Here is a 15,304-nt window from a genome sequence, read left to right as displayed (position 1 = left end):
TGCAGGGCCCAAGTATTCAGTTTTTGGGCTCCAGAGTATGGTGGTTTGGGCAGAGCAGAGCTCACCCAATCTTGTGGACTAGGATATGGGTCTGTGTGTTCCTGCAGCTTCCACAGGGCCACCTAGAGGCTGTCTATCTCCCTTTGGGGAACTGACTTTGCCCAAGGGTGTTATAACATTAAAGCACATTAAAGATCAGCTGAAATGTCAACAAACTTTGAAAGAGGGCTATTAGCAATGCAAATGTGAGCTTCCTGCACTTGTGATAAGCACAATAAACAAAACTGTAAGGACATTTTTTTTTTAACTTTTCTAGGTGAACAGCTCATGCTGTGCTGTAAAAGCCAGTTCTCTTGGGACTGAAGATAGTTCATCATACTTATCTGATGTGCTAGCCAACCGTATGGATTGCATTAATCCTATTGACACAGTCACAGTTGAAAACAGTCTTCAGTTTGCAAAGTTAGCTCCTGGTAAATTATTATGCCTTTGTAACAACATTTGGAGTTCAACCCATCCTGGACTCTGGCTTGTGATGCCACTTTTTGGATTTTGTGATGCCACTTTTTGGATTTTGGATTTTGAAGGGTGGAGGAGTTCACACAAAAAAGCTCATTGCAATCGACTCCCTTGCTTCTCAAGCCAGCGGTGGGTGGAAATTGGGACCTGATAGGACAAAGTTGCTCGTATTTGGCTCCTGAGAGAAAGCTGGCTGTCCCTGCACCCACAGTAAATGACTATGTTTCTTCTGGGGTCTTATTGCTGTTAAACAACACAAATTCAACCAAGTAAATTCTAAAGGTCTATTTGGCTTTATTAATCAATTCACGAATTGTGCAGCATCCCATCTAGCAAGTGGATGGGACCTCCTAAAAGGCCACAGAAAAGGGCTTTAAAAACAGAGAGGTAGTGGAAAAAAGGCAAATTATTAGCAAAGAATCCATTGCTATAGGCTAGGTCACCCCTCTAAGGGGAAGCGAAGGGGTCTTTCAGGAAATTTCCTAGAGCTGACCAGGAAATTCTCATGCTGATTGGTTAAAGGTTACATTTCTGAGGGGTTGAAACTTCATGCAGTCGGGTTGGATATTAACTTTTGGTTTAGTGACTCCGGGCCTTAACCTAGTGCTCTCATTTTGGGTCTATAGTTTTCTTTTAAACGCTGCCAGGTCAAAATCACAGCTCCCTGATGTTCTTATGGGCATGGACCAGGAATCACCCATTTTATCTGGACCTCAGCTCAAACCCTCAGGCTTGGATGGAAGCTGTTCTTCCTGGAGCTTCTTATGAAGAAGGTCCCTGAATCCTGTTTAAGTTCCCGGACTTCCAGCCGAGGGTCGGGCTTCAAGCCAGCTTCTCTGGCTTCCAAATGACCTGGTAGGGTTGAACCAGACCTCTTGGATCTTTCCATCCATTAGAATGTCACTGAGTTCACTAATTCTATTTCTTGCTAAGAACCAAGTTTCTTTGGAACTCCCTCTTTCTGGGAGAATGACCAGCTACCCTGTGCTGGAATTCATTCATGTCTCTTTCTAGGTGGAAGTTTCCTTTTAAGGATATCGCCAGCCAGACAGATTTACTCTCATACAACCCAAGGGGTTTTGTAGAAGAGATAATGTTTTTGCAATTGACCTGAAAATATAGTTTTCTGTTCTGCATGGCTCTGATCATCTTGTTTGCATACTGTGGACCTTTTTTTTCTTTTTTTTGTCTTTTTGAATGGTTAAAATGAAATTCTAAATTCATCATTGAGGAGAGTTAAAATGAAAGAAAATTTAGAGCAGACTGAGTTAACTAGGACCAAATCTGCATAAACATGGGGTTGAGAAGAAGAGTTAATTTTTAAGGTAAGGTATGTTGCTTTTCCTCTCATTTATCCCAGATTGTGAGACAAATTAAAAAAAATGTTGTATAGAAATGGAATTTAATTTGGTGACTTGTCATTACACCAAGAGACCATGTTTCTTCTTGAAATCTTAATCATCTTCAAGGATTACAAAGAACAAACAAATCCAAGTATATTTTTAAAATAAATAAGTTCTAAAAGAGAAAGCCATTTCCAACTTAGACGCATTGAGCTTTTGTTGTGTATGGGGCACTCATTTTCTATTCTGTAAAGGTTTAATATCTTTCTTTGTAATGTGAGAGATGAAGGACTGAGGTTACGCCACTGTGGCCTTGGCAGGTTCTGGTCTCCCCATGCATCTCATTAAAAAAAAAAAAAAAATATATATATATATTTCTATCTATCTATCTATCATCTATCTATCATCTATCTATCTATCATCTATCATCTATCTATCTATCATCTATCTATGTATCGACAGAGCACGTATGCAAGCTGGGTCTGGGGGAAGAGGAGAGGGAGAGAAAGAATCTCAAACAGGCTCCACACTCAGCTAAGAACCAATGGGGGGCTCCATCTCACAAAGCTGAGATCATGACCTTAGCTGAAATCAATCATTGGACATTTAACCAACTGAGCCACCAAGGCACCCCTCCCCATGCACTCTTATATGTGAAGTTAGCTTCTGTTTCTCTCCAGCAAAAACCTAAACTGCCCATGTGACACACCCGCTAATCAACAAAACCAATTCATCCCTGTTTGGAGAAACACCCTTGACCACTGAAGTTCAGAACATGACACCCTAAAATATGTCACTTAGTTATATTGATTATTTTGAACTGAAGACATATGAAAAGCAGCAGGTGAGGGGAAATGCTTTCTCTGAATTCTCTTTATCTGCCTAAAGACAGGTCCTCCCAAAGGAAAGCAACTGTCAAAGATCCCATTTCCTGGAAGTTTCGTCAACCAGGAATGACTGATGCTTATCACTGGAGAGGGGACTAAAAGTCCATACCACACACACCCAGACAAACTCTGTCACAAACTATCAAGCCTCCCATCTATTCTTCTATGGGCCCATTCATCTTTCCTAAAAATCATTTATTCTCTTCTGAGTTGCCTCTATCCCCTCTTGCCTTCCCTTATTAGGTGGTACGTAAACTCTAAAATCTCACCATTTTGTGGGGGCGATTCACTTTTTTTTTTCTTTCTGTGATGCCCAGGCAAATGATGTTAAAAATTTAACAGATGTGAGTAACTTTTCTCCTGGCAATGTGTCAGTAACCAGTTTATTTCCTAAACCTAGCTACTGAACCTAAGAGGGTAGAGGGAAAATTTTCTCTTCTCTACACCAACTATTGCAGATCTAGGGACATTTGGACCCTTTCTTGGAAAAGCCACATAGAAAACCCTCCACCATGGCTTATGTTAATAGTGTTGTGGTTGATTTTCTTCCAAGCCACTTGGTTTATTTGGGGGCATTTCTTGGTACTTGGCCTTCTGCTTTCTCTGGTCTGCCACCTCCCCAGGTCACTGTCTCTTGAGTCTTCATTCATGCCTTGAGATTTTTGTCTGTCACTTAAGTAAACCAAAAGGTAAATGTGCCAGCACAATGTTAGATGGTCACTTCATTGTCCGTCTTCCCTAACCTTGCCCTCATCCTGGTGACATGAGAGCCTTTTCACACAAAAGTTATTCTGGAAGTTATTACCTTGCTTGTGCTACTGCTGCGTATTTGTGTTATGTGTTTGGATGTTAAGTTAGAAAAATACAGAAAATGGAGAAACACTCCTGGGGGTACATCCAAGGTACCTAGGTGGGAAGAGTAAAGAAAATAATTTTTAAGCCATCTCTTGGTATCTGAGCATGTTTATGATTGGCCAAGAGGAAGACTTTTGTTTGTGTGGGTTTCATGGGTGTGAGTGTGTGTTAATAAACTGTGCGTGAATGCCCTTCCAGATGTTGCAGGCATGATGGCAGACGTACATAAATAATTCATTTCTCATTTTCTTATTCTCACAGTAATCAGCATATTTCCTAGTACTGTCCCAAACAAAAAGCTTTTCGAGTCCTCAAAATTATACTTGACCCTTTTAAACCACAAATTTACTTTGCTTTACAGCTTTCCTGCTTTGCACTGTAAATGCTGAATAATTTAGACACAAATACACAAAGAAGAAAAATTATTACATTTTAGAGTTGAAAAGATCCGTGAAACTTAACTCTCTCCTTCCCTTCCTTCTTAATTATTCAAAATTGTTTTAAAAAAAATCACATCTTGCTTTGTTTCATAGAATTTTAAGTTCAATGTTAAAATTTTATCGTTGTTTACATCTGTCACACATTTTCACAGATCCAGCTCAGTCGATGGTCAACCACATAAATCTGTTTGAAAAAATTTTCTATGCCCCACCAGAACAGAAGAATGCTAAAACCACTACAAAACACCTCTTTAAAGGAAAGGACTTTTTCCCATTGATTTATTTGGCAATTTGGCTATAATTCTATGCAATCTACTGAAGCCATGCAATGTGGAGCAAATATTATGCATTCCACCTTAACATATTCCTTTTGCGTCTTTCAAGAACTATGCCTGGAAGTGTCAAACCTTAAATTATTCTGTAATTGGCAGGCAGCAAATAGCAATTTCAAGTTCCAAGCAGTGCCAGGGCCAAATGGAAGAAGACATTTATGATGGCTGTGCCTAAGAAAAAGTGTGGCTTGAAGGATTATCTACAAATTGAGCTATAAACACAATGTCGCTAGCACTGGGGAGTAACAGGAGGAAAAAGACTTTGTTATCATCAAAGTATTCACTTTGCAAAACAACTGAGTAGCATTCTACAACCCTTTAAATGAGGACATTTAAACTTATCACAAGTAATTATTTAGAATGGACGCTTAGGAAATCCCAAGCACATTTAAAACAACGGCAGACCAGAAAGGTAATTACTGATTTTAATTTTCCCCATTATGTGTAACAGTTGTCTGTAAAAGTACTGGCAAAACACAAACATTTTGTCAATTCCCCTCCACTTGTAAACATGGGCATATGTCTCTTAACATTATTTTCTTTTCAATTAGGATTTTTAAAAAATCTTGCCCACAGGCAGATGGTCTTGTTAGAGACATGAAATGCTGTTTCCTTCACGTGTTGTCATTTTCTCGCCTGTAACTGTTTTTAAATAATAACACTCCTTCCTTATGTATCATGAACATCTTGGAAAATCAGGAGTCAATGTAGAATAATCACGTACTTAGTCATGTTCTAAAACACAGTGTTTACTTCATATGGGTGCACAAGGCCTGCTCAGAAAGAATATGAGCAAAATTTTACATTTTTATGTTAAATATTTCTGGAGAACAGAGTTACTCTGTTTTTTGTTTTGTTTTGTTTTTTCCCCAAAATGGCAGAAAGAGTAAAACATAAAAATGAGAAGCCCAGGATGCTGGATTTTCCATTAAACAGAAGGCTCATTAGCATTTAGAAAGAAAAGATAGGATGGCTAGCAGTTAGCGCGCATAGAGATTGAAAGACTGGCAAAGTCCCTTAGTGAGTATGTCTTCCTTCCAAAGAGCATTTGATTGAGCCAATCATAAAGTCTTTGCTGACATGTTGGAATGCGGTTGAATGACGGAGGAGGGGGTAGGTGCACTCTCACTTAGTGAGCTTCTGGAAAGACGCTTCCACAGGTGCATGTGGCGCGTGTCTGATCTTGGGCTTTTCCTGCCTAAAAGGAGTAACACCTTGGAAGAGAAAGTACACTCTTGAAACTTGTGGATAAGCTAAACTTAGATGTTTTCCCACAGTATTCATAGCAAGATCAATATGATCTAGGTAAACTGGAAAAAGAAAGTAACAGTCTATAATCCAATAGGACTAAGTGGAAAAATTTCTGGTTTAAATCCCAAGTATAGAATAGAGAGATAGGACCCAACATCATTTCATGTAAAAAATGATTAGAAGGCTTTACACAAAAATGCCAGACACGCTAGCAGGGAAATAGAAGAAGTTATATAAAAAGTTAATCTATTATTGGCATGCACTGAAGGACCTGGTGACTCAAACAAAGCAAGACGTGCATAGTGTGACTATCACGGTTCCAATCAGGACACACTTGAACATCTGTCTTTATGTCTGGTTGCCATAATTAGAACACTCACAAGTGCGATAGTATCGAGGAAGGTAAGATTCCAGAGCTACTATGGACACTGGGGATTTTAGGTCTGGAGACATCTTAAAGACTTGACAGCAGTTGTCACATACTTGAAGGGCCAGGAAATAGGACGTGTGTGTTTTCTGTATTTCTCCCTGCACTGGGCAGAGCTGGCATTACTAAATCTAAGTTCCAGAGAGACAGCTGTGACTCAAAGGAAATATGAAGCCTCCAACGCACAGATCAATGCTCTCAACTATTGCATGAGCTCTCGAGATACCGAAACAGGCTTCTGGAGTATGTGGTTGAAAAGGCACGGGCAGTTTTCCTACAAAGGGTGGGATGATTCATTCAGGTGGGATGATCTCAAATTACGTATGACTGAATGATTTTAGGATTTCTCCTCTTGAGCAACGTGTCTTAAGAGTTATCGGAAATCATTTACCAATGATTATTTTTTTTTGGCTATAGGATGGAAGGTTTAATTCTATATCAAGTTTAGCTCATTTATATGTCATTTAAAATTCCAGTGTAACTGAGAAATCCATCAGTGTTTGGTCCCATCTGACCTGATTCAGTCCAGGAAACGTGAGAGTTAAGAGACAAGACTCCTATCTGCGGCAGGTGCTTCATTTAGGGCTGCTGTTCTGCGTCGGATCTTGAACCCCTAGGACCACTTGTCTAGATCTACTCTAAGTCCTGCTGAGACGGGAGGATACGTAGAACCCAGAAATAGCAGTGAGATTCAGTGTCAGACTAAAGAGAAAACGTAACATCTCATGAACCAAACTGGTCTTAAAAGCAGATAAGGTACAGGGGCATACTAACGTGGGAAACACCCAGAAAAGTGCGGCCAAAAAGAAAGGCAATCACGAGGTTCTTAGGTGGACACCATCACATTATCAAAGAACTTACACAGTTTAACGATGTCAGGATAGCGGACTCCGACTGTAAAGCTCCAACCCAGTGTAATCACTCAGATCTTGAAACTATATATTCACCCAGGGAAAGATGAGAGTTTTCAAGGCAGGAACAACAAAGCAATAAATGGCACCTGTCTTTAAATGTCTCTGGTTTGAGGGGACATTCAATCACAACTCATCGTTTTATAGTAATTACCGAATCTTAATGTGTTACATTTGGACTAATTAAAAATACACTAATTACATTTTAATTCCGGAATCAAAATAGGAGCAAACCTGGCAGTTGAGCGAGTATGAACTCTGTTGGAGAGCTGACATGTGTGGGTCCACTGTCATTCACGAGGGGTTTGTTTATAAAGACACATAGTTATTTTCTGTCTGCTTAGCTCTCTGGGGAGAGACAGTCCCTTGGGCGTGACAAGTTTTTCTGTGAGTGTCATCTGGAAACTTGTGTGTGTTGTGAATAATATTTTAGTGCTGGCAGGGGAGAAGGGAGGGCTAACGGTTTCCAGGAAAGCTACTGGGAATCCTGGTAGGAGGCAGACTTCTCACTCAAAAAAAACTTATTTAAATTCAATTTGCCAACATCTAGATAACACCCAGTGCTCATCCCATGGAGTGTCCTCCTTAATGCCCATCACCCAGTTATTACCCCATTCCTCCACCCAATGCCCCTTTCCCAACTCTTTGCTTCCCAGAGTTAGGGGTCTCTCATGGTTTGTCTTCCTCTCTAATTTTTCCCCACCCAGTTTCCCCACTTTCCCTGGTGGTCCCTTGCACTGTTTCATATGTTCCACGCATGAGTGAAACCAAAAAATATGGAACGCTTCGCGAGTTTGTGTGTCATCCTTGCGCAGGGGCCATGCTAATCTTCTCTGTATGGTTCCAGTTTTAATATATGTACTGCTGAAGAGGGCTCTGGATTTCTCCCTCTTTACTGCTATTTTATTTACCTTGTAAATTCCACACATTTGATCCCCAGTTTACAAATAAGCCCATAGCCCCTGTCGTCCCTTCCAGGGTCTCTCTCTTCCCCTCATGTGACCCCTCATCCCAAAGCCTTCCTCAAATTCTCCTCCCTAGGCCTGAGCACAGTTAGTGTTCCCAGGGGCGGGGGGCGGCATCAGGCCACCCCATTTTAACAGCACCCAGCCGTGGGTGGACGTGCATGTATTTCAGGGAGGGCACACGTAGTAGTGTCTTGACAGAAAATTATTAGGGTAATTCCAGCTAAATAATAACCACAAAACCAACTCTGACAATGAAAAATTGCTCTTCTACAATAGAAATATAAGATAACTTAGCAGTTTCTCTTTTTATATGGTTGCTTCAAATATTATAATGAAGACCATTTATTGGGACTTACAGTCAGAAGGTATGATAATTTAATCGTTTTACAGATCTTTCTAAAAGATTTTCCCTCATGCTTAGGAACTCCTGCTTAGTGAATTTGGTTTACAAGGTCCTGTTGTACCCACAATTGCCCTGTGGGCCTGACTATACCTTCTGTTTTTCTCTATCAGAAGCAGTAATGTCTGGATCACTATATATATAGGTAAATTTGGGTGGCAAATTGCTTCAGGAACCATTTTTAAAGCTCTGATCATCTTTGTTTTGAAATTTATAGCTTTGAAGGACTCCAAGGGTGAGTCAAGTTAAACCAAATAACTCTCAGCCTCAAGTGGTGAAAGAAGGAAGAAACCTTTTAGATTGGTGCACTCAGCTTTCCTTGCCAGCCACAGTGGATGAGCACATGCACGCACGTGTGTGTGTGTGTGTGTGTGTGCGCGCGTGCGAGAATGGAGATGCACAGCTGCCTTTACTTTTGATCAGAATACGATGATATTCGATGATATTTTGAAAGCTCTTTCGTTATTCATCTCAATGCATTTAAATACCTCCTCTTAGGTTTTTGAGTTTCCCTGCTTCAACTACAGGCCCAGGACCACAAAACTCTGAGTAGTTGCTGGAGGATTCAGATAGATTTCTTTCTTTCTTTCTTTTTCTTTTTTTTTTTTTGCCAAATATTGTTTATCTTTTTTAGAGGTGTTATTTATTTATTCATGAGAAACAGACAGAAAGGCAGAGACCCAGGCAGAGGGAGAAGCAGGCTCCATGCAGGGAGCCCCACGTGGGACTCAATCCCATGTCTCCGGGATCATGCCTCGGGCCGAAGGTGACATTAAACTGCTGAGCTACCCAGGCTGCCCGATAGATTTCATGCCTGTTTTTATCTCATGGACTTAAATAAAATATATGGCTTTTCACTTAAATGTAAGTAAAATGTTATCTGCTTCCCCTCTCCCTTTTTTTGGCTCCTGGTACATATTTAACTGTGTGATTATATTTTACGTTAACATCTTTTTATTGATTTCAAAATTTGTATGTCCTATGAGACAAAGAGTGGGTTGTTGTACTTATATCTAACCAATGGATATTAAAGATAAATGAGCCTTTGGGGTAGGGAAATGGGAATATGAACTGATGAAATTGGCAGTGAACAGAGGAATGGAAGGTATGAGGCGTGACTGGGATTGTCAGGCACCCACCTTGCTCCCGACAGGCCCTGTGCTCTAAGCATCCACCTCTAGCCGGGTGGGCAGGGGATCTACCACGACCCCAGACTTCAGAGTCCAGGCTCTCATGTTTCCTTTTAGCTGGAAAACTAGAGAGCCCTACAGCCCCAGGCTATCCATGTTTGGTGGAAAGTGAACACAATCCTGGCGTCTGACCAGCTTCATACGAGACCTATTTTTTGAAAGGAGTATGCATTCCATAAATTGCACAAATTTAGAGCAATCACTACCAAAATCCCCCCCAACCCCCCTCCCCATACTCTACATTACCTTTCTTACTAATTAAAACTAGTCCCATTTCAAGCTAGAAGGTCTGTTTTAAAATTCTCATTCTCTGGGGCTGTTTTTGCGTCTTTGAGAAGCCTCTGTCTAAAGCATCTGTGTTCACCTCTGTGGCCCAGAACTGGCGCTTCCCTAGCATTTTTGTTGTTTTCATATGAATACAGTGCAGATAAACTAAATATCCTACTTTGTAGCAATTATTCTCCCAGGGTCTGGAAGAAGACTAAAAACAGAAAGATATTTAATAAAAACCAGTAAGATGGTAGGAATATAAATGTGGTCCTATTAAATATTACTTTAAAAACGTAAAACAAAATCATTCTGGCTAATTTCTAATTCAAATTTTAAGTGCTGCCTCACTCCTTTTATTAATTGTAGGCGTCTGTTAGAATTGTCTGGATCCTGGTCTTTGTTATATAATTACCTTCCTCTAATCTGTTATGTATCTTTTCAATTTAACTATAGTGATTTTTTTATACGAATATTTTCAAACTTTGATGAGGTCCGGTTTATTACTATATTCTTTATGGTCTGCTATTTCTTCCCTGGATGTCAGGGATATCACTTGCATTTCCCTTTCATATTTTTAAATTTTTATCTTTTTTTGTACATTAAAAAAAATTTTTTTTTACATTGAGGTCTCTACATTTCTCTGAATGTTTCTGTTTGAAGAGGAAGCATCTAGTTTATTTTTCAAATATTGAAATCTAATGAATACAACATCATTTATTTTCCTTTCCTTAGCAGTTCCTCATGTTTGCTCTTTCAATGCCAAGTTCTTTTAGCTGTGGATCAGTTTTTAGACTTTTTTCCTGTTTCATCATCTATTTGTCTTGCTGCTCTGTCCCCTGCATGCTTCAAAATCATAGCTTAGTGGACAAGTCTGGCATCTGGTAGTAAATGACTTCATTTCTTCCTTTTCTGTAGATGTCTATTTTTATGAGTGGGTAAAGTCAGAAAAAGACTTTTAATGCAGGAAAAGAAAGCAATGATAACCAGTCATAATTTCTATCTCCACAGAATGGGTGTTACAAAAATAAAATGAATTTGGAGTCAGACATGGGATCAAAACTTAGCTACCAGTTTGTAGCTGCAAGACAGAAAGTTGTCCCTGCTGAAAGTCACCTGGTACACCTGAGAAATGGGAACACTGTGCCTACTTGAGAGGACTGTCATGAGGATTAAAGATCTAAGGCACCTGCTAAATGGTGGGGGCTTGTTAATGGTTATTTGCTATTGTTATTATTTTTATACAGGAGCAATTAGGGTCTTTAACCCCAAATCTCTCTTATCTCATAACTATTGATGAAATAGCAATCTCTAAGTCACGGGAAAAAATATTTAGGAAGTTGGGATGCCTGGGTGGTTCAGCGGTTGAGCGTCTGCCTTCAGCTCAGGGCATGATCCCGGGGTCCAGGGATCAAGACCTGCATCAGGCTCCCTTCGAGGAGCCTGCTTCTCCCTCTGCCTATGTCTTTGCCTCTCTCTCTCTCTCTCTCTCTCTCTGTGTCTCTCATGAATAAATAAATAAAATCTTAAAAAAAGAAAATCTAGGAAGTCATTAACACCTCAATGGGGGCTAGGAAATGAGAATTTAATGTTGTTCTTCAGTACCACCAGGGAATTAAACTCATGCTTATAAGTTGTTGCTTTTATCCAGTGGACTCAGGCATGATCTCATATGTGGGGGTCTGCTCCAGGAGGAACTGAGTGAGGTTCATTTCCTGAGTACTGAGGGCCCATGGCAGCATGGAAAGAAAAGACAGCAGGGATGTTTGCAAGAAGGCACCGCCGCACAGGAATAAGGCACCGGAATGGTTAGTCCGAGGGTTCAGATGACCAGCAGCCTTAGGGGACATTCACCCTCCAGCTGTGTTCAGTGGAACACATTATTTTTGTCTCATGCATTGTTGGCCACTAACAAAGATCTGAGTTTGTATTTACAGCTCAGTATTGGTAAAACCATAGGCAACTCCCACACTTTGGAAGATGTCCTGTTGGGTGGATGCATATGGGAGGTGGGAAGCTGGGGGAAAGCATTTTAAAGATCTTTGTGAGAAAATGGAAATGTGAACTAGAAACACAAATTCTAAAGCTAGCTGGTCATAGGGTTCACAAAAAGGCCAATCCGTCTTCTGACTTTTCCCATAATCCAGGCAAGACTGACTGGCTTGCATTTCCTTCTTAAGTCCAACAGTCAGAGATCTAAGAATAAAATCCTGGAGAAAAACCAGAAAGGTGGGACTCACTGTGGTGGGGGTGATGTGGGACCCTGGAGAGAACATGGCGGAGAACTGCAGCAGGTCCTGCCTATAATTTTAGGTCTCCTATGCCCTGTAGCAATGGTTTCGACTTTATCCACAGCTGCCAAAGTTTGTTCTAACTCATTCACTCATTTGTTGTGTTCCGTTTTGGTTTTCTTTATCAAAAGAGCACAGAAACTTTCATAGCTCCATTTAAGGGATGCAGGGCATAGAGGGAAAGAGACAGGAAGTCTGCCATCGTGTTTCCTATGTTGAGTACTGTGTCCCTCGAATCAGCATTTGAGTGTCAAGAGTGCTTAACCCTTGAGGGAAGCTAAGTGAGGAATGAAAATAAGGGTGCATTGCAAGTGTCTAAGCCATATCATCAAGGGGCAGAGGTGCAGCATGGTGGTTATATGTTTATTTTGTTTCAAGAAGATCGATTTAAAGAAAGAGGAGACAAAGAGGAAACATATTTTATCATATCCTCAAAATGAGAGAGGGGAGAGAAAAATGAATACATGTAGTCATTTCATAGTTGAATGAAGCAAAACCAACTCCAGGATACCTTCTCAGCAGCGCTCTTCATTATTTTGCATTCATATTCCAGGGTGCCGCAAACAAAAAAGCTCAACAAGATAGTATCTCATCCTCTTTTACAACCGACCCCTCTCTGCCTTTCAGATTAAGCCACATCTGACTGACCCTCTTCTAGCAATACCCACGCCACTTGCCCTTTGGAGTCAAGGTCCACTGGTTCATGATAGGTGAATATAAAAAAAAAAAAAATGTACAAAAAATACAACCCTGCAAAAGAGACTGGATCTGTGTGCCCAAATATGTGACTTAACAGTCACCTCTTTTTTGTTTTATTTTGCTTTCTCTAAACTTCCTTTTTAAATGAATTTACTATGGAGACCTAATGTGCTTAGATAAAAGGCCTTATGTTTAGCTGTTTTAGTGCCATCATAAAAAAATCAATACGTGTTTTAAAAAGTACAAAGAAGGACTAGTTATTTTAGAATTTTTTTTCTTATCCACTCAAAAGCACACATTCAAATGAGCTTTTACTAGACTCAAGTGAAAAGAAGAGTTTTAGGAAGCTAAGTGAGGAATGAAAATAAGGGTGCATAGCAAGTGTTACATTGCATCTCTTCTGAGGGTCTGATGTCCCGCATGCTACAATGCATACATGATTTCCAGATAAGCATATCCATGGCGAGGAGAAAAACAGTGAAGTAGAGAGAGCAAATGTATAGAAGGGTTGTTTTAAAAACCAGTTTTGAGCAAAAGAGGTATACTAAGATTTTTTTCCCTAACGCTGTAAATGAAATTTTTTTCTTTTCTTTTTTTTTGTTTTTGTTTTTATTTTTTTAGGATTTTACTTATTTATTCATGAGAGACACATGGAGAGAGGCAGAGACATGGGCAGAGGGAGAAGCAGGCTCCCTGCAGGGATCTCGATGTGGGACTCCATCCCGAGAGTCCAGAATCATGCCCTGAGCAGAAGGCAGATGCTTAACCACTGAGCCACCCAGGCATCCCTGAAAAATTTTTCTAAAACAAAGCTTTTTCTTTTAATCATAAATTGCATGACCAGAATAGAAGGGCAAGAGCATACCAGAATTCACTAGGTATTTATAAGGGTTCAAAAAGAAGTTAAAAATATAGAATTTAGTCGGTAACCTTGAGTTCATATGTCACCATATATTCTCTCTCAACCCTGATTTAACTTAATCTTGTAAACGATTTCAGTTATACAATTTCCACTTGCAACTGACCAAAACGTGGCTAAAATTCAATTTTGAGCTGCTGCAAGTAAATACGGACTCCTAGATGCAACCTATTTTCCAAATAAAAGATTCATCCAAATCTTTTAACTAGAAAGAATGGCTTTACAACTGATTAGTAGTCAATGTAATTTCTAAACTTTATGGCCGGAGCTAAATGTTCTACAAGAGTCAGCTCTGGAATTTACTAAACAGAATAAGGCATTCCAAAAATCTCCGTATTTGTCTTTCAAATTTAAATGCAACAGGAGTGAAAAAAACCCCGAAAAACCTTTTGGAGCATGAGCAACAGTAGAACTGGACAGGGACAAATTTACACATATTCCAGCAGTCAAGTATTTGTGGGGAGGTAGTGAACACACTGTGAATAAGATGTGATGCTTTTCATCTTCTGGACTTCCTTTACCCGTTGGCTATAAGAACTGGTTATATTCATAAACTTTGAGACGTATAGCCCTGCCATTCGGTGGTAATGTGGGCTGTTCATGACTCCAGAGCTGCAGATGATATTTATATCTGCCTTTTTCTTCTTTGCCCTCTTAGGTAAAAAGCCTTGAACTAGATGCTTCAGATCCCTTCTGAGCTTGGAAGTGTAACTCTTATGGTTTAACTCACTTAACTGCTCATCACCGTACGCAGGCTTCCCATCTTAAGAAGATTTTGGAAACTGAAAAGTTTGGTGACCTTTGATAACTCAAACTCCTTACTCAGAGAATCTCAGAAATAAGCCACACACCAATTAACTTCCTACTTTGGAGAAATGACCGAGTTCTTTCAGTGCGGCTATACCAGGGGAAGAAACAGGCTCTGAATGACGGGAAGGCCGCGCAAACCTGCAGGTGGCATACTTCAGTATTCTTTAATTATAGGCTCAAACTACACCATATATGGAATCACAAATTAACTGTTTAAAGCAATACCCTCTTGCATAAACACAGAGTATGTAGAATAGGCTCCCAGGCTGAGAAACCACTGATTTCACTGGTTTAGGAAATTCTGTAGGAGGAAAATAGTGCAGTGACCTCAAGCTTGACTCTGGGGTCTGCTCCCCGAGTCCCAAAAGAAAAATCCTCAGGCAGCATCAGTAACTCCCGAATCAGGAAAGAACTTGTCTGCATTTAGTCTAACATTTCAAAGTTTATTGGTGAAACGTAGCTTATTTCACTCCATGAAATTCTGAAGATATTGCATGAGCACGAAGAAATGACTTGGGTTTGGAAATTTATTTTGTAAGAACGATGATATTGGCCAATTCACTAGCCCATGCCTGCCAATTCTTTTGAGCCTAGAAGCTGTTTGATTTATTCTACAATGTTTGAAATCGTATTTATTCCACTCTTCTAAGCCTTACAGTAAATCAAACTTCTTTTTAAACCGTATTGGGCTACTAATGTCCACGGTACTTCAAACATTCCAACCTGACCTTCAGAGGTTTCTCAGTGTGACACAGGTTGCTACTGCCACCCACCCAGGTTGAGAATGACTAAGAG

General features: G+C 40.0%; 1 protein-coding gene and 1 non-coding gene across 2 annotated transcripts in view; both read right to left on the bottom strand.

The window, feature by feature from the left end:
* Nucleotides 1–15,304, bottom strand: part of CNTNAP2 (contactin associated protein 2) — a 1,951,553-nt gene that overhangs the window by 395,311 nt on the left and 1,540,938 nt on the right. The window lies entirely within an intron of this gene.
* LOC121490331 lies at nucleotides 7,736–7,840 on the bottom strand. The gene has a single exon (XR_005987636.1). It is a non-coding gene; the product is annotated as a U6 spliceosomal RNA (small nuclear RNA).

This window comes from Vulpes lagopus, chromosome 4 (genome assembly GCF_018345385.1).
Source record: "Vulpes lagopus strain Blue_001 chromosome 4, ASM1834538v1, whole genome shotgun sequence".
Taxonomy (NCBI): domain Eukaryota; kingdom Metazoa; phylum Chordata; class Mammalia; order Carnivora; family Canidae; genus Vulpes; species Vulpes lagopus.
Note: the sequence above shows the minus strand (reverse complement) of the source record. Positions and strands in the feature narration are given on the sequence as shown.